This window comes from Carcharhinus amblyrhynchos, unplaced genomic scaffold, assembly GCF_965287045.1.
Source record: "Carcharhinus amblyrhynchos unplaced genomic scaffold, sCarAmb.v2.hapA scaffold_645, whole genome shotgun sequence".
In the NCBI taxonomy this organism is placed as follows: Eukaryota; Metazoa; Chordata; class Chondrichthyes; order Carcharhiniformes; family Carcharhinidae; genus Carcharhinus; species Carcharhinus amblyrhynchos.
In genome coordinates, this window is record NW_027650385.1 from 71793 (window position 1) to 89881 (window position 18089).

General features: G+C 51.6%; 1 long non-coding RNA gene across 3 annotated transcripts in view; it reads right to left on the bottom strand.

Moving 5' to 3' along the window:
• LOC145339739 (uncharacterized) overlaps window positions 1-15663 on the bottom strand; it is a 27267-nt gene extending 11604 nt beyond the window's left edge. Inside the window, exons 1-3 of one of the 3 annotated variants that reach the window (XR_013886059.1) lie at window positions 15649-15663; window positions 13614-13792; window positions 11521-11601 (exon numbers count right to left, since the gene is read on the bottom strand). This is a non-coding gene — a long non-coding RNA (uncharacterized LOC145339739). Of the gene's footprint in view, window positions 1-6706; window positions 6730-7227; window positions 7247-11520; window positions 11602-13613; window positions 13793-15648 lie in introns of those variants that run through there. The other 2 variants (XR_013886060.1, XR_013886061.1) reach the window with 2 other exon arrangements.
• Between the last annotated feature and the right edge of the window lie 2426 nt (window positions 15664-18089).

An 18089-nucleotide genomic window follows, 5' to 3' on the forward strand; every position in this document is an offset into this window, starting at 1 on the left:
AGGCGGACAGAGTGGTGAAGAAGGCATTCAGCATGCTTGGTTTCATCGGTCAGAACATTGAATACAGGAGTTGGGACGTCTTGTTGAAGTTGTACAAGACATTGGTAAGGCCACACTTGGAATACTGTGTACAGTTCTGGTAACCCTATTATGGAAAGGATATTATTAAACTAGAAAGAGTGCAGAAAAGATTTACTCGGATGCTACCGGGACTTGATGGATTGAGTTATAAGGAGAGGCTGGAGAGACTGGGACTTTTTTCTCTGGAGTGTAGGAGGCTGAGGGGTGATCTTATAGAGGTCTATAAAATAATGAGGGGCACAGATCAGCTAGATAGTCAATATCTTTTCCCAAAGGTAGGGGAGTCTAAAACTAGAGGGCAGAGGTTTAAGGTGAGAGGGGAGAGATAGAAAAGAGACCTGAGGGGTAACTTTTTTCACACAGAGGGTGGTGTCAGGAATGAGCTGCCAGAATTACAACATTAAAAGACATTTAGACAGGTACAGGGATGGGTAAAATTTAGAAGGATATGGGCCAAACACGGGCAAATGAGGTTAGTTCAGTTTAGGAAACTAGTTTAGGTTAGCATAGAGGAGATGGACCGAACGGCCTGTTTTGGTGCTGTATATCTCTATGAGAGAGAGAGAGACTGGGACAGAGAGAGAGAGAGAGAGACTGGGACAGACAGAGAGAGAGAGAGAGACTGGGACAGAGAGAGAGAGAGAGAGACTGGGACAGAGAGAGAGAGAGAGACTGGGACAGAGAGAGAGAGAGAGAGAGAGACTGGGACAGAGAGAGAGAGAGAGAGAGCGAGACTGGGACAGAGAGAGAGAGAGAGAGAGAGAGAGACTGGGACAGAGAGAGAGAGAGAGAGAGAGACTGGGACAGAGAGAGAGAGAGAGAGAGAGAGAGACTGGGACAGAGAGAGAGAGAGAGAGAGAGAGAGACTGGGACAGAGAGAGAGAGAGAGAGAGAGACTGGGACAGAGAGAGAGAGAGAGAGAGAGACTGGGACAGAGAGAGAGAGAGAGAGAGAGACTGGGACAGAGAGAGAGAGAGAGAGAGCGAGACTGGGACAGAGAGAGAGAGAGAGAGAGAGAGAGACTGGGACAGAGAGAGAGAGAGAGAGAGAGACTGGGACAGAGAGAGAGAGAGAGAGAGAGAGACTGGGACAGAGAGAGAGAGAGAGAGAGAGAGACTGGGACAGAGAGAGAGAGAGAGAGAGAGAGAGACTGGGACAGAGAGAGAGAGAGAGAGAGAGAGACTGGGACAGAGAGAGAGAGAGAGAGAGAGAGACAGACTGGGACAGAGAGAGAGAGAGAGAGACATTGTGGGGTGGGGGGGGGGAGTCAATGATCCAACATCACTGTGACTGGCCTGGATCACACTGGTTCCGGCCCCTGCACCCCCCCCCCATCTACTACCCCATTCCCCCCTGCCCCCCATCCTTTTCCTCCCGACCCCCCCCATCCCCTTAGCCACTATCCCCTTCCCCCCACCCACCCCCTGCTGGACAGTTACATAGAACATAGAACACTACAGCACAAACAGGCCCTTCGGCCCACGAGTTGCGCCGATCACATCAATACCTACCAATCTATAGACCTATCTATAACCCCCAATCCCATTAAACCCCATATACTCATCCAGAAGTCTTTTAAAAGACCCCAGCGAGTTCGCCTCCACCACCACTGACGGCAGCCGATTCCATTCACTCACCACCCTCTGAGTGAAAAACTTACCCCTAACATCTCCTCTGTACTTTCCTCCCCGCACCTTAAACCTGTGTCCTCTCGTAGCAACCATTTCAGCCCTGGGAAATAGCCACCGAGAATCCACCCTATCTATTCCTCTCAACATTTTATAAACCTCTATCAGGTCGCCTCTCAACCTTCGTCTCTCCAGGGAGAAGAGTCCCAGCTCCCTCAACCTATCTTCATAAGGCATGCCTCCCAATCCAGGCAACATCCTTGTAAATCTCCTCTGCACCCTCTCAATAGCTTCCACATCCTTCCTGTAGTGAGGCGACCAGAACTGCGCACAGTACTCCAAGTGGGGCCTGACAAGGGTCTTATAAAGTTGCAGCGTTACCTCCCGATTCCTAAACTCAATCCCTCGATTAATGAAGGCCAGTACACCATACGCCTTCTTGACCACATCCTCCACCTGCGAGGCCGATTTAAGAATCCTGTGGACCCGGACCCCAAGATCCTTCTGCTCTTCAACACAGCTAAGACTCCTACCCTTGATATTGTACTCCTGCATCCCGTTGGTCCTGCCAAAATGGACCACTACACATTTATCCGGGTTGAAGTCCATCTGCCACTTCTCCGCCCAGTCTTGCATCCTATCTATGTCCCACTGCAACTTGTGACATCCCTCCAGACTATCCACAACACCACCAACCTTCGTGTCATCAGCGAACTTACTAACCCATCCCTCCACTTCCTCATCCAGGTCATTTATGAAAATGACAAACAGCAAGGGTCCTAGAACAGATCCCTGGGGCACTCCACTGGTGACCGACCTCCATGCAGAAAAAGACCCATCCACAACCACACTCTGCCTTCTGCAGGCAAGCCAGTTCTAGATCCACAAGGCCAAAGCCCCTTGGATCCCATGCCCTCTCACCTTCTCAAGAAGTCTTGCACGGGGGACCTTATCAAAACGCCTTGCTGAAGTCCATGTAAACCACATCCACCGCTCTTCCTTCGTCAATGTGTTCAGTCACATTTTCAAAGAACTCAACTAGGCTCGTAAGGCACGACCTGCCCTTGACAAAACCATGCTGACTATTTCTGATCATTCTAAACTTCTCTAAATGCTCATAAATCCTGTCCCTCAGAAGCCTCTCCATCAGCTTACCAACCACTGAGGTCAGACTCACCGGTCGGTAATTTCCCGGGCTATCCCTGTTCCCTTTCTTGAAAATAGGAACCACATCCGCAATCCTCCAATCCTCCGGAACCTCTGCCGTCTCCATCGACGACGCAAAGATCATCACCAGGTGCTCTGCAATCACCTCCCTCACCTCCCACAGTAACCTGGGGTACATCCCGTCTGGTCCCAGCGACTTGTCTATCTTGATAGACCTGTTCGGGCGGGATGGGGTGGGTCTGAACCGTGCTGGGACCAGAGTGCTGGCGAATCGAGTAAAGAGGACTGTAGACAGGGCTTTAAACTAATTAGGGAGGGGGAGGGTGCGAGGGTAGGTGACTTTACGAGGTCTAAAGTTGAGGAGAGTGTACATGTAAGGGAAGAGGCCGAGGATGTCCCAATAATAGAGGGAGTAGGGGGCGTGAGTATAGTTGGTGGCGTTGCGGCAAATAGGGTCCAGGTGAAGGCTGGGATGAAAGCACTTTATCTGAATGCATGAAGCATTCGGAATAAAGTGGATGAGCTGGTGGCACAGATCGACACAAATGGATACGATCTGGTGGCCATTACAGAGACGTGGCTGCAGGGTGACAGGGACTGGGAGCTGAATGTACAGGGCTATCAAGTGTTTAGGAAGGATAGGCAGGAGGGAAAAGGGGGGGGCGTAGCTCTGCTGATTAAGGATAGCATCACGGTGGTAGCAAGGGATGATATTGGAGCCAAGGAGCAGAGGGTGGAATCGTTGTGGGTGGAGATTAGGAACAGCAAAGGGAGGAAGACGCTGGTGGGTGTCGTCTATAAGCCCCCGAATAATGATCTGGAGGTGGGGCAGGCTGTTAACGCGCAAATAAGTGCGGCGTGCAGGAATGGGACGGCAGTAGTTATGGGGGATTTCAATCTGTATATTGATTGGTCGACCCATGTTGGACGTGGGGGGCTTGAGGAAGAGTTCTTGGAATGCTGCCAGGATAGTTTCCTCGAACAGTGTGTGTTGGAGCCGACGAGGGAGCGAGCTATCTTGGATCTGGTGCTATGTAATGAAGTGGGTATAATTAGGTACCTTGTGGTGAAGGATCCTCTTGGGGAGAGTGATCATTGTACGGTGGAGTTTCTGATGCAGATGGAGGAGGAGAAAGTGGGTTCCCGGACACGCGTCCTTTGTTTGAATAGAGGGGAGTACGGTAAGATGAGAGTAGAATTGGCGAATGTGGACTGGGGGAGCGCGTTGGAGGGAGGGTCTGTTGAGGAGCAGTGGAGGATCTTTAAGGAGATCTTTCTTGGTGCTCAGCGGAAATTTATTCTGATGGTCAAAAAGGATAGTAGGAGGAGAGGTAATAAGCCGTGGATAACGAAGGAGGTGAAGGAAAGTGTTAAACTAAAAGCGGATGCGTTTAGAGTAGCTAAGAGTAGTGGGCGAGAAGAGGATTGGGAGAGGTTTAAATGTCAACAAAGATTGACAAAGAAGTTGATAAAGAAGGGTAGGAGAAACTATGAAGCTGGGCTAGCGCTTAATATAAAAAAGGATAGCAAGAGTTTTTATAAATATATAAAAAGGAAGAGGCTGGCTAGGGTGAATGTTGGTCCTTTAGAGGATGAGAAAGGGGACCTAGTGGTAGGGGATGGGGATATGGCTAAGGTATTGAATAACTTTTTTGTTTCTGTCTTCACGGAGGAGGACGTGAATAATTTGCCGGGTGTTAGCGATGGAAAGGTGGTAGGACTGGAGGGTCTTAATGACATTACTGTTACTAGAAAGGCGGTGCTCGACAGACTGGAGGGACTGATTGTGGACAAGTCCCCAGGACCGGATGGAATGCATCCGAGGGTTCTGAAAGAAATGGCGGAGGTGATAGTGGATGCCTTGGCGGTTATTTTCCAAACGTCGCTGGATTCCGGGGAAGTGCCGGATGATTGGAAAACGGCTAATGTTACGCCATTGTTTAAGAAGGGTGCCAGGCAAAAGGCGGGGAATTATAGGCCGGTTAGTTTAACGTCTGTGGTAGGTAAAATGTTAGAATCTGTCACTAAGGAGGAAATTGCGAGGCATCTTGAAGGAAATTGCTTGATAGAGCAGACGCAGCACGGTTTCATTAAAGGGAAGTCGTGTCTGACAAATTTACTGGAGTTCCATGAGGATGTGTCTAGGGCGGTGGATAGAGGAGAGCCGGTGGATGTGGTCTTTCTAGATTTTTAGAAGGCGTTTGACAAAGTGCCTCACAAGAGGTTATTGCAGAAGGTCGAGGGACATGGAGTTGGGGGTAGGGTGTTAGCGTGGATAGAGGATTGGTTGTCAAATAGGAGGCAGAGAGTGGGGGTCAACGGGTGCTATTCGGATTGGCGGATGGTGACTAGTGGAGTGCCCCAGGGGTCGGTGCTGGGGCCTCAGCTTTTTACCATTTATATAGATGATCTGGAGGAGGGAACTGAGCGTAGAGTGTCGAAATTTGCTGATGACACCAAGATTGGGGGAACGGCAAATTGTGCGGAGGGTGTGGAGAGTCTGCAGAAGGATCTAGATAGGCTGGGCGAATGGGCCAGGAAATGGCAAATGGAATTTAATGTTGGCAAGTGTGAGGTGGTCCACTTTGGTAGGAAGAATGGTAGGAAGGACTATTACTTACGGGGCGAAAAACTGCAGCAGGCGACAGTGCAGAGGGACCTCGGGGTCCTTGTGCATGAGTCGCAAAAACCCAGCTTGCAGGTGCAGCAGGTGGTCAGGAAGGCGAATGGGATGCTGGCCTTCATAGCGAGGGGGATTGAATATAAAAGTAGGGAGGTCTTGCTGCAGCTGTATAGGGCATTGGTGAGGCCGCAGCTGGAGTACTGTGTGCAGTTTTGGGCGCCGCACCTGCGCAAAGATATTTTCGCCTTGGAGGGAGTGCAGAGGAGGTTTACTAGGCTGATATCGGAGTTGAGGAGGTTGAGCTATGAGGAGAGGCTGAATAAACTGGGCTTGTACTCGTTAGAGTTTAGAAGAATGAGGGGAGATCTCATTGAGACGTATAAGATGATGAATGGGATGGATAGGATAGAGGTGGAAAGACTCTTCCCGCTCAAAAAAGACAGTAGGACTAGGGGGCACAGCCTCAAGATAAAAGGGGGGCGGTTTAGAACGGAGTTGAGGAGGAACTTCTTCACTCAAAGGGTGGTGAATCTCTGGAATTCTCTGCCCGTTGAAGTGGTGGAGGCTGCCTCGCTAAATATTTTTAAGATGTGGGTTGATGGGTTTTTGATAAGAGAAGGGATTAAGGGTTATGGGGAGAGGGCGGGAAAGTGGAACTGAGCAGCGACAGATCAGCCATGATCTTATTGAATGGCGGGGCAGGCTCGAAGGGCTAGATGGCCTACTCCTGCTCCTATTTCTTATGTTATGTTCTTATTGATAGAATTCAAAAGTTCTAACATATCTTCTTCCTTAATATCCACATACTCAATCTTTTCCATCTGCTGCAAACCTGCAGCAAAATCTCCCAGATCACTTTCCACCGTGAATACCGAGGCAAAGTACTCATTAAGCACCTCTGCCATTTCTTCTGGTTCCACACAGACCTTTCCCCCTTCACCTTTTATAGGTCCTATCCCTTCTCTCCTCATCCTTTTACTTTTCACATATTTGTAGAAGGCCTTGGGATTCTCCTTAATCTTACCCGCCAAGGCCTTCTCATGACCCCTTCTGGCTCTCCGAATTTCCCTTTTAAGCTCCTTCCTACAATCCTTATACTCCTCTAGATCCTTAACATCTCCGAGCTCCCTGAACCTTTTGTACACCTTCCTTTTCTTCCTGACCAGGTTCACCACAGCCTTCGTGCACCACGGTTCCCGCGACCTACCAAAACCTCCTTGTCTCATCGGAACGTTGTCGTGCAGAGCTCCAGACAAACATTCCTTGAATATCCGCCACCTTCCTTCTGTACTTTTCCCCAAGAATGCCTCCTTCCCGTTTATTTGTCCAATTAACTTCCTGACATCTTCGTATTTCCCCTTACTCCAGAAATTACCTCTCGAGAAAGTTGACAGACTTTCTGCTAACACAAACCCATCGTCCCCCCGAGAGTGACTGGATCCCATTCACTAACTGGGAAAGCCCGGTGTTTCCCGGGGAACACTCCCCCTCCCACCACCAGGCGGATTGGGGAAGGGGTTGGGAATAATCCAGGCCCCTGAACGGTGGGACCTCGGAGACAGGGATATGGCGGTCTGTGCAGGAACATCCACCCAATTCTCCGACAGCAGATAAACCCCTTCCCCGGTTATTGAAATAAACCTTTCCGAATCCCGGTGATGAGGCTGTCTCCCACTCAGTCATTGATCCAGCGGGAAGACTGGAGACTCTGAGCGATAAGGGACTTACCCCGTCTCTGTTCTGTTCCGTCTGAGTCTCTGTCTGAGGCAGACACATATAAAGGCAAAAGGGAGGGTTCATTCCACATTCATCACAGGAAAATCACACAAAAATCTTTAATCACCTTAACCTCAGGTATTGTATCATAGACACATTCATTAACCTGTTAATCGCCACCATTATCCTGTAATAAAACCAGTATTTCTCAATGTCTGTATGTCACTGAGACGTGACGGAGCCTCTCCCCATTTCCCCATCGCTCAAATCTCTATTTCTGTAATAACAGAGGGAAGGGTCAGGACAGGGAGAGTGAGGGGTGGGGGGGAGGCTTTCAACCCCAGGATGGGGGGGTTAAACTGTCCCACAGTGTCCAAAGATGTGCGGGTGAGGGGGATTGTGATTGGGGACGGGACGGGACGGGACGGGGACGGTGCGATGGGGGACAGGACGGGACGGGGGGTGGGTGCGATGGGGGACGGGGGACGTGCGATGGAGAAGGGGTCTCGGTGAGAGTCAGGGAAATGGTTTCCAGAGGGTCGGGTCATTGGGCGGGGGGGGGGGGGGGGGGGGGTGGTGGTGGTGGTGGTGTGGTGGTGGTGGTGGTGGTGTTGGTGGTCCGGGGGAGGTGCCCTGACTCCATTCCGGAGGGATGTCTCTTGCGGACTCAGACTGGGCTGTGTCGGGAGATACTGACTGGAGCTGAGGGGAATCAGGGAGATCGGATTGAGCTGACTAAGATCTTCCAGTATTCAGAGAATGCCAAGGACGCGAGGCTTTAGTCATCGGATAAATTTAAAACCAATTGGGAAGGGATTGTTTCACTCGGAGCGTGTGGAATTGTGGAATCTGTTTGCCCGGAGTTTGCTGGATGCTGAACATTGAGTGAGTTTATTGAGGAGACAGAGAGGTTTTTAATCAGGGTTCCCGAGAGCAAACAGGACAGTCGAGATCAGACCCTGAATATAGAGGAACACAATTAGACCATTCAGCCCATCGAATCCTCTCTGCCACTCCATCACGGTGAAATATTCCTCATCCCTGTTTCCCTGTCTTCTCCCCACGACCCTTCAACTCCTTCCCAATTCGAAATCTGCCTGACGCCTCCTGGAATGGACTCACTGTCCCAGAATCTCAGCAAATTCCACAGATTCACAACCCTTTGGGAGAAGGAGTTTCTCCTCCAACTCTCTTTTCAATTTGCTGCCCTTTATCCTCTGGTCCCGGATTGTCCCAGTGCCGGAAACATCCGCTCCGTGTCTCCTGAAGGGATCAGCCAGGATAGTATTCACGGTGCAGGGGCTGGATGCCCTTCTCCTGCTCCGAGCCCTCCTGGTTCTGCCTGCTTTAGTCTGGAGGTAACATTAGGATGGGGCTAACAGCAGCTAATTGGATGATTGAGAGGTGAGGTTGGGCTGGGAATACAATTGGAATTCCAGGCTGGATTGTTGGTGTGCCGAGGTTACACGCACATTGCTGCAGGCCCACTGAAAGCAGCCCCGGATTCACAGGGAGGGTGTAACTGTGGGAAGAAAGTGGTGAAAGATGATCACCGCTCCTCCCACACATCCACAGCAATGCAAGGCACAGGAATGTGGGAATGCCAGCTCGGAATGAGTGCTCTGGAAGAACCCAGTGTAAAGTGAGCAGATACATTAGTGAAGCCAGTGATATTCTGGAGATGGGAATAGACCCTTTAGTGAGGGAACATTCCAATATCACACAGACCCCATACAGAAAGGATATTATTCAACTAGAAAGAGAAGATTTACTGGGATGTTACCGGGACTTGATGGATTGAGTTATAAGGAGAGGCTGGAGAGACTGGGACTTTTTTCTCTGGAGTGTAGGAGGCTGAGGGGTGATCTTATAGAGGTCTATAAAATAATGAGGGGCACAGATCAGCGAGATAGTCAATATCTTTTCCCAAAGGTAGGGGAGTCTAAAACTAGAGGGTTTAAGGTGAGAGGGGAGAGATACGAAAGGGTCCAGAGGGGCAATTGTTTCACACAGAGGGTGGTGAGTGTCTGGAACGAGCTGCCAGAGGCAGTAGTAGAGACGGGGGCAATTTTATCTTCTAAAAAGCATTTAGACAGTTACACAGGTACGATGGGTATAGAGGGATATGGGGGCAAACACGGGCAACTGGGATTAGCTTAGGGGTTTAAAAAAAAGGGGTAGCATGGAGAAGTTGGGCCGAAGGGCCTGTTTCCATGCTGTAAACCTCGATGACTCTATTGACTGGTCAGCAGGTAGCTGGATGGAGTCAGTAAAAGTGTATTTATTAGTGTCACAAGTAAGGCTTACATTAACACTGCAATGAAGTTACTGTGAAAATCCCCTAGTTGCCACCCTCCAGTGCCTGTTCAGGGATACTGAGGGAGAATTTAACAAGGCCAATCCATCCTAACCAACACATCATTCAGACTGTGAAGCCCAGGAAACACTGAAACATAGAACAAGGCTCAAAATCATTGGACTAAATTTTCCAATATTAATTTGACAGTTTACTAATACTGGTCCCATCCTGAATTGAGACTGACTCTCAACTCCAAAGGCAGCGAGCGGGGTGTGGGGAATAAACGCTGGCCAGCCAGTGATACCCATGTCCCACACACTAACTGAAGTGGTGTTGGTGGTAAGCTGCCTTCTGGAATCACTGAGGTGTAGGTACATCCACACTGCTGTTAGGGAGGGAGCTCCAAACTGACAAATCCCTTCAGGAACATAGAGAAAGTAGGAATGATCTTAAACATGGAATCAGGAGGCTAAAAAGGGCTGTGAATTTAGCAAACAGAGTCAAGGAGAATCCCAAGGCTTTTTGTGCGTATATTAGGAACCAGAGGGTGGTAAGAGAAAGATAGGCCCACTCAAAAATAATGGAGGGAAGCTCTACGTGGAATCACAGGAAGAGAACATAAGAACTAGGAGCAGGAGTAGGCCATTCGGCCCCTCGAACCTGCTCCGTCCTTCAATAAGATCGTGGCTGATCTTTACGTGGACTCAGCTCCGCTTACCCACCCGCTCACCATAACCCTCAATTCCTTTAATGTTCAAAAATCTATCTATCCTTGTCTTAAAAACATTCAATGAGGGAGCCTCAACTGGGCAGAGAATTCCACAGATTCCCAACCCTTTGTGTCAAGAAGTTCCTCCTCAACTCAGTCCGAAATCTGCTTCTCCTTATTTTGAGGCTATGCCCCTAGTTCTAGTTTCACCCTCCAGTACAACAACTTCCCTGCTTCTATCTGATCTATTCCCTTCATAAGCTTATATGTTCCAACAAGATCTCCCCTCATTCTGCTGAATTCCAATGAGTATAGCCCCAGTCTACTCAGACTCTCCTCATAAGCCAACCCTCTCAACTCTGGAATCACCCTAGTGAATCTCCTCTGCATCCCCTCCAGTGCCAGTATATCCTTTCCCAAGTAAGAGGATGCGATATTTGATGAGAAATTGTATCAGTTTTCACCAAGGAGAAGGACATGACAGATATTGTGGTCAGGGACAGATGTGAGGTGATGCATTTTAGAGGAACAAATTTAGATGTGAACTATACTGTAAATGGCAGAACCCTTCAGAACATTCACATACAGAGGGATCTGGGCGTGCAGGTTCCCAGTTCCTTAAAAGCAGCAACACAGGTGGTCAAGGTGATTAAGAAAGCATGTGGAACGCTTGCTTCATCAGCCGAGGCATTGAGTACAGGAGTTGGGAAATCATGTTGCAGCTTTATAAAACCTTGATTAGGCTGCATTTGGAGTATTGCGTGCAGTTTTGGTCACCACACTACCAGGAGGAGGTGGAAGCTTTGGAGAGAGTGCAAAGAAGGTTCACCAGGATGTTGCCTGGTCTCGAGGGTGTTGGCTGTGAGGAGAGGTTGAATAAACTAGGATTATTTTCACTGGAAAGACGGAGGCTGAGGGGAGACCTGATAAAGGTCTGCAATATGATGAGAGGCACAGACAGGGTGGATAGTCAGAGGCTTTTTCCCCAGGGTGGAAGTGACAATTACAAGAGGGCACAGGTTCAAGATGAGAGGGGGACAGTTGAAGGGAGATGTGCAGGGAAAGTTTTTCACACAGAGAGTGGTGGATGTCTGGAATCTGCTGCCAAAGAAGTTGACGGAAACAGGCACATTAGCAACTTTTAGGAGGCATCGGGATGGATACATGAAATAGGAAAAGGGGTGGATGGATATTCCACCCACTGCAGCAAATGTGATGCCACTGTTTAAAAAAGGAGGTAGACATTCAAGGGAATCCCCCAAGTGAAACAAGTCTCGGCTGATGGAGATGGACTCACCAGTTTAATATTCTGTCCACGTTGAAATTTCCGGATGGCCTCCTTTGGGATGGGAGCAGGTCCCGGGAAAGGGTCTTTATTCTGAGGTGGGAAAAAGGATTGATTCAGACCGATGGAGGACGAGGAACCCATCTTCCACTGCCTTTAAAATATTCAGTGATAGCCCCTCCCCACCACCCCCCTCCCCGCCAACCCCCCTCCCCATCCGCTACCCCCCTCCCCCCACCAACCCCCCCTCCCCATCCGCCAACCCCCCTCCCCATCCGCCAACCCCTCCTCCCCCCGCCAACCCCCCTCCCCATCCGCCAACCCCCCCTCCCCCCGCCAACCCCCTATCGCCGCCCCCTCGCTGTCTGAGGCAGTGTGTTCCAACGTCACAAAACCCTCAGACAAAACTCAATTCTAATCACTGTCTGTGTGGAGTCTGCATGTTCTCCCCATGTCTGCGTGGGTTTCCTCTGGGTGCTCCGGTTTCCTCCCACAGTTTGAAAGATGTGCTGGTTAGGGTGCATTGGTCGTGCTAAATTCTCCCTCAGTGTAACCCGGACAGGCGCCAGAGTGTGGGGACTGGGGGATTTTCACAGTAACTTCATTGCAGTGTTAATGTAAGCCTACTTGTGACACTAGTAAATAAACAAACTTTAGCAGGGCGACTCCCTAATTCTAAACCACCGCCCCCCCCACCCATTCCCCACCACCAAGGGGACATCGTAGAACAGTATCACACGGGAAACATCAAGGCTGTGCTGACACATGATATCTTTTCTAAACTAAAGACAGTTTTACCCCTATCCCTCAATTCCTGGCAATTCTCTCCATACCCAGCTTGTGAAGATCATTCAGAATTGTATAAACGTGGATCAGGTCACCCCTCACTCTTCTAAACTCCAGTAAGAACAAGCCCAGTCTGTGCCCTCGTTACACAACCCATTCCTCCCAGTATCAATCTACTAAACCCTCTCGGAACCTCCTCCGATGTATTTACATCCTTCCCTGAATAAGGAGACCAGAGCTGGACACACTATCTGAGATGTTGTCTTGCCAATGTCCTGCACAAGTCAATCACAACACCCTGACCTGGCCATTCAAATCCTCTGATAAAGGAAAGCATCCCATGATCTTCCTGTGTGACTTGCTGTATGGACAGACACACAATCCCTGAGTGATCACAACGGATCCGGAATGCCTCCTGATCCGGTCAGTGGTCGCATCAGGTCTGGACGTGTTTGTCACACACACACACACACCCCTCTCCCCCAATCAACTGATCACACTGGATCTAAAGAAACCCCACAGTGCAGAAGAGGCCATTCAACCCATCAAATCTGCACAGACTCTCTGAAAGAATATCTCACTCCAGCCCTCACCCCATGTATTTACCCCGATAGTCCCCCTAACCTGCACATCCCGGGACACTAAGGGACAATTTAGCACGGCCAATCCCCCTAACCTGCACATCCCGGGACACCAAGGGACAATTTAGCACGGCCAATCCCCCTAACCTACACATCCCGGGACACTAAGGGACAATTTAGCACGGCCAATCCCCCTAACCTGCACATCCCGGGACACCAAGGGACAATTTAGCACGGCCAATCCCCCTAACCTGCACATCCCGGGACACTAAGGGACAATTTAGCACGGCCAATCCCCCTAACCTGCACATCCCGGGACACTGAGGGACAATTCAGCACGGCCAATCCACCCTAACCTGCACATCCCGGGACACCAAGGGACAATTTAGCATGGCCAATCCACCCTAACCTGCACATCCCGGGACACTAAGGGACAATTTAGCACGGCCAATCCCCCTAACCTACACATCCCGGGACACTAAGGGACAATTTAGCATGGCCAATCCACCCTGACCTGCACATCTTTGGGCACTGGGAGGAAACCCTGACAGACATGGGGAGGACATGCAGTCTCCACACAGACAGTGACCTGAGGCCCGAACTGAAAGCGAGTCCTTGGCACCCCTGCCAGCGCCAGGCACCGTGCCCACCCGCAATCCAGACAGTCTCCCGAGTGCACAGACTGGATCATCGCCGACTTCTGGTTTAGAGGCTCCAACAGGACACGTCCCCACTCACCCCGGATATCAGTGTCTTCCCGGGATTCCTCCAGTTCCGGCTGTTCTCCCGCTGCACTGTGTGAGGATTGAGACTGGATGGATTTTCCTCCGGCCTCCTGTCAGACACCCTCTGTTTCTCCTTGGTCAGAACCACTCAGGAGCAGTGTTCACATCCGTCTCCCAGTAACGTTTGCGTTTCTGTACGGAGCAGATCGAGACAGTGAGACCAGGACCTACTCTCTCGACCCGCTCCACATTCCTCTCTCTCTCTCCATTCCCACGTTCTCTCGCCCCTCTCTCTCTCCATTCCCACGTTCTCTCGCCCTCTTCCCATTCCCACGTTCTCTCGCCCTCTCTCTCTCCATTCCCACGTTCTCTCGCCCTCTCTCTCTCCATTCCCACGTTCTCTCGCCCTCTCTCTCTCCATTCCCACGTTCTCTCGCCCTCTCTCTCTCCATTCCCACGTTCTCTCGCCCTCTCTCTCCATTCCCACGTTCTCTCGCCCTCTCTCTCTCCATTCCCACGTTCTCCGCCCTCTCTCTCCATTCCCACGTCTCTCGCCCTCTCTCTCTCCATTCCCACTGCTCTCGCCTCTCTCTCCATTCCCACGTTCTCGCCCTCCTCTCCCAGTCCCACTCGCCTCTCTCCATTCCCACGTTCCCTCTCTCTCTCTCTCCATTCCCACATTCCCTCTCTCTCTCTCTCCATTCCCACATTCTCTCTCTCTCTCTCTCTCTCTCATTCCCACATTCTCTCTCTCTCTCTCTCTCTCCATTCCCACATTCTCTCTCTCTCTCTCTATTCCCACATTCTCTCTCTCTCTCTCTCTCTCCATTCCACATTCTCTTCTCTCTCTCTCCATTCCCACATTCTCTCTCTCTCTCTCTCCATTCCCACATTCTCTCTCTCTCTCTCTCCATTCCCACATTCTCTCTCTCTCTCTCTCCATTCCCACATTCTCTCTCTCTCTCTCTCCATTCCCACATTCTCTCTCTCTCTCCATTCCCACATTCTCTCTCTCTCCATTCCCACATTCTCTCTCTCTCTCCGTTCCCACATTCTCTCTCTCTCTCTCTCTCCGTTCCCACATTCTCTCTCTCTCTCTCTCTCTCCATTCCCACATTCTCTCTCTCTCTCTCTCTCTCCATTCCCACATTCTCTCTCTCTCTCTCTCTCTCTCCATTCCCACATTCTCTCTCTCTCTCTCTCTCCATTCCCACATTCTCTCTCTCTCTCTCTCCATTCCCACATTCTCTCTCTCTCTCTCTCCATCCCACATTCTCTCTCTCTCTCTCTCCATTCCCACATTCTCTCTCTCTCTCTCTCCCATTCCCACATTCTCTCTCTCTCTCTCTCTCTCCATTCCCACATTCTCTCTCTCTCTCTCTCTCCATTCCCACATTCTCTCTCTCTCTCTCTCCATTCCCACATTCTCTCTCTCTCTCCATTCCCACATTCTCTCTCTTTTCTCTCTCTCCATTCCCACATTCTCTCTCTCTCTCTCTCCATTCCCACATTCTCTCTCTCTCTCTCTCCATTCCCACATTCTCTCTCTCTCTCTCTCCATTCCCACATTCTCTCTCTCTCTCCATTCCCACATTCTCTCTCTCTCTCCATTCCCACATTCTCTCTCTCTCTCCATTCCCACATTCCCTCTCTCTCTCCATTCCCACATTCTCTCTCTCTCTCTCTCCATTCCCACATTCTCTCTCTCTCTCTCTCCATTCCCACATTCTCTCTCTCTCTCCATTCCCACATTCTCTCTCTTTCTCTCTCTCTCCATTCCCACATTCTCTCTCTCTCTCTCTCCATTCCCACATTCTCTCTCTCTCTCTCTCCATTCCCACATTCTCTCTCTCTCTCTCTCCATTCCCACATTCTCTCTCTCTCTCCATTCCCACATTCTCTCTCTCTCTCTCTCTCTCCATTCCCACATTCCCTCTCTCTCTCTCTCCATTCCCACATTCTCTCTCTCTCTCCATTCCCACATTCTCTCTCTCTCTCCATTCCCACATTCTCTCTCTCTCTCTCTCTCTCCATTCCCACATTCTCACCCTCATTTTTGTTCCAGGCGCCGCCATTTTGTCGGCGTCACGAACACTTCCTCCACCCAAACACGCCCCTTCCGCCCCCAGTCCCCGCCCCACCCCGTTACCACTGAACGCCCGAGTACGCCCTCTTACGCTGCCCAATCCCCGCCACTTCCGCTCCTCCACTGCTGCCTATTCTGGCCCTAGGACACGCCCCTTCCGCTTACCGTCCCCGCCCCTCTCGCTCCCCAGGAACAGCCCACCCTTTCCCCCGGGCCCCGCCCATGGATGCCACGTCCCTGACGGACCCCAGGCCTCGCCCTTCTCAATCCCTAGGCACCGCCCCTCCCGCACCCCAGGACTCGCCCCTCCTGCTTCCGAGGCCCCGCCCATCCCCAACTCCGGCACCGCCCCTCCCAGGCAACGCTCCCGACCGCTCCCCAGGCCTTGAACATCCATCCGCAGGCCCCGCCCTTCTCGCCCTTACGTCTCCCGGCCCCGCCCAACCCGCAACAAGCCACGCCCCCAGGGCCGCGCCCCTCCCACCCCTGGACCCGCCCATCCCGGACCCAACCCCGCCCCTCTCCCCTGGCCCCGCCCCCTCAGGGAGCTGCTGAATCTGAGAGTAAAAGTGAATCATCAGAAAATGAATGAATAATAAAATAAATCAGATTATTATCATAATATTCCCCATCTCACAGGAAAACTCAATCAGTCTGTGTTTCAATTCATTCATAACATTCCCCAAAACCCCAAACCCAAACCCCCCAATTAAACAAATCATTCCCAGTCACTGATCCGGGATGTGGATTCAGTCCGTTCCCCCTGTTCCCAGTCACCGATCCGGGATGTGGATTCAGTCCGTTCCCCTGTTCCCGGTCACCGATCCGGGATGTGGATTCAGTCCGTTCCCCCTGTTCCCAGTCACTGTCGGCGATCCGGGACGTGGATTCAGTCCGTTCCCCCTGTTCCCAGTCAGTGATCCGGGATGTGGATTCAGTCCGTTCCCCCTGTTCCCAGTCACTGTCGGCGATCCGGGATGTGGATTCAGTCCGTTCCCCCTGTTCCCAGTCAGTGATCCGGGATGTGGATTCAGTCCGTTCCCCCTGTTCCCAGTCAGTGATCCGGGATGTGGATTCAGTCCGTTCCCCTGTTCCCAGTCAGTGATCCGGGATGTGGATTCAGTCCGTTCCCCCCTGTTCCCAGTCACCGATCCGGATGTGCATTCAGTCCGTTCCCCCTGTTCCCGGTCACTGATCCGGGATGTGGATTCAGTCCGTTCCCCCTGTTCCCAGTCACTGTCGGCGATCCGGGATGTGGATTCAGTCCATTCCCCCTGTTCCCAGTCACTGTCGGCGATCCGGGATGTGGATTCAGTCCGTTCCCCCTGTTCCCAGTCACTGATCCAGGATGTGGATTCAGTCCGTTCCCCCTGTTCCCAGTCACCGATCCAGGATGTGGATTCAGTCCGTTCCCCTGTTCCCAGTCACTGTCGGCGATCCGGGATGTGGATTCAGTCCGTTCCCCCTGTTCCCAGTCACTGATCCGGGATGTGGATTCAGTCCGTTCCCCCTGTTCCCAGTCACTGATCCGGGATGTGGATTCAGTCCGTTCCCCCTGTTCCCAGTCACTGGTCGGCGGATCCGGGATGTGGATTCAGTCCGTTCCCCCTGTTCCCGGTCACTGATCCGGGATGTGGATTCAGTCCGTTCCCCCTGTTCCCAGTCACCGATCCGGGATGTGGATTCAGTCCGTTCCCCCTGTTCCCGGTCACTGATCCGGGATGTGGATTCAGTCCGTTCCCCCTGTTCCCAGTCACTGTCGGCGATCCGGGACGTGGATTCAGTCCGTTCCCCCTGTTCCCAGTCAGTGATCCGGGATGTGGATTCAGTCCGTTCCCCCTGTTCCCAGTCAGTGATCCGGGATGTGGATTCAGTCCGTTCCCCCTGTTCCCAGTCAGTGATCCGGGATGTGGATTCAGTCCGTTCCCCCTGTTCCCAGTCACCGATCCGGGATGTGCATTCAGTCCGTTCCCCCTGTTCCCGGTCACTGATCCGGGATGTGGATTCAGTCCGTTCCCCTGTTCCCAGTCACTGTCGGCGATCCCGGATGTGGATTCAGTCCATTCCCCCTGTTCCCAGTCACTGTCGGCGATCCGGGATGTGGATTCAGTCCGTTCCCCCTGTTCCCAGTCACTGATCCAGGATGTGGATTCAGTCCGTTCCCCCTGTTCCCAGTCACCGATCCAGGATGTGGATTCAGTCCGTTCCCCCTGTTCCCAGTCACTGTCGGCGATCCGGGATGTGGATTCAGTCCGTTCCCCCTGTTCCCAGTCACTGATCCGGGATGTGGATTCAGTCCGTTCCCCCTGTTCCCAGTCACTGATCCGGGATGTGGATTCAGTCCGTTCCCCCTGTTCCCAGTCACTGATCCGGGATGTGGATTCAGTCCGTTCCCCCTGTTCC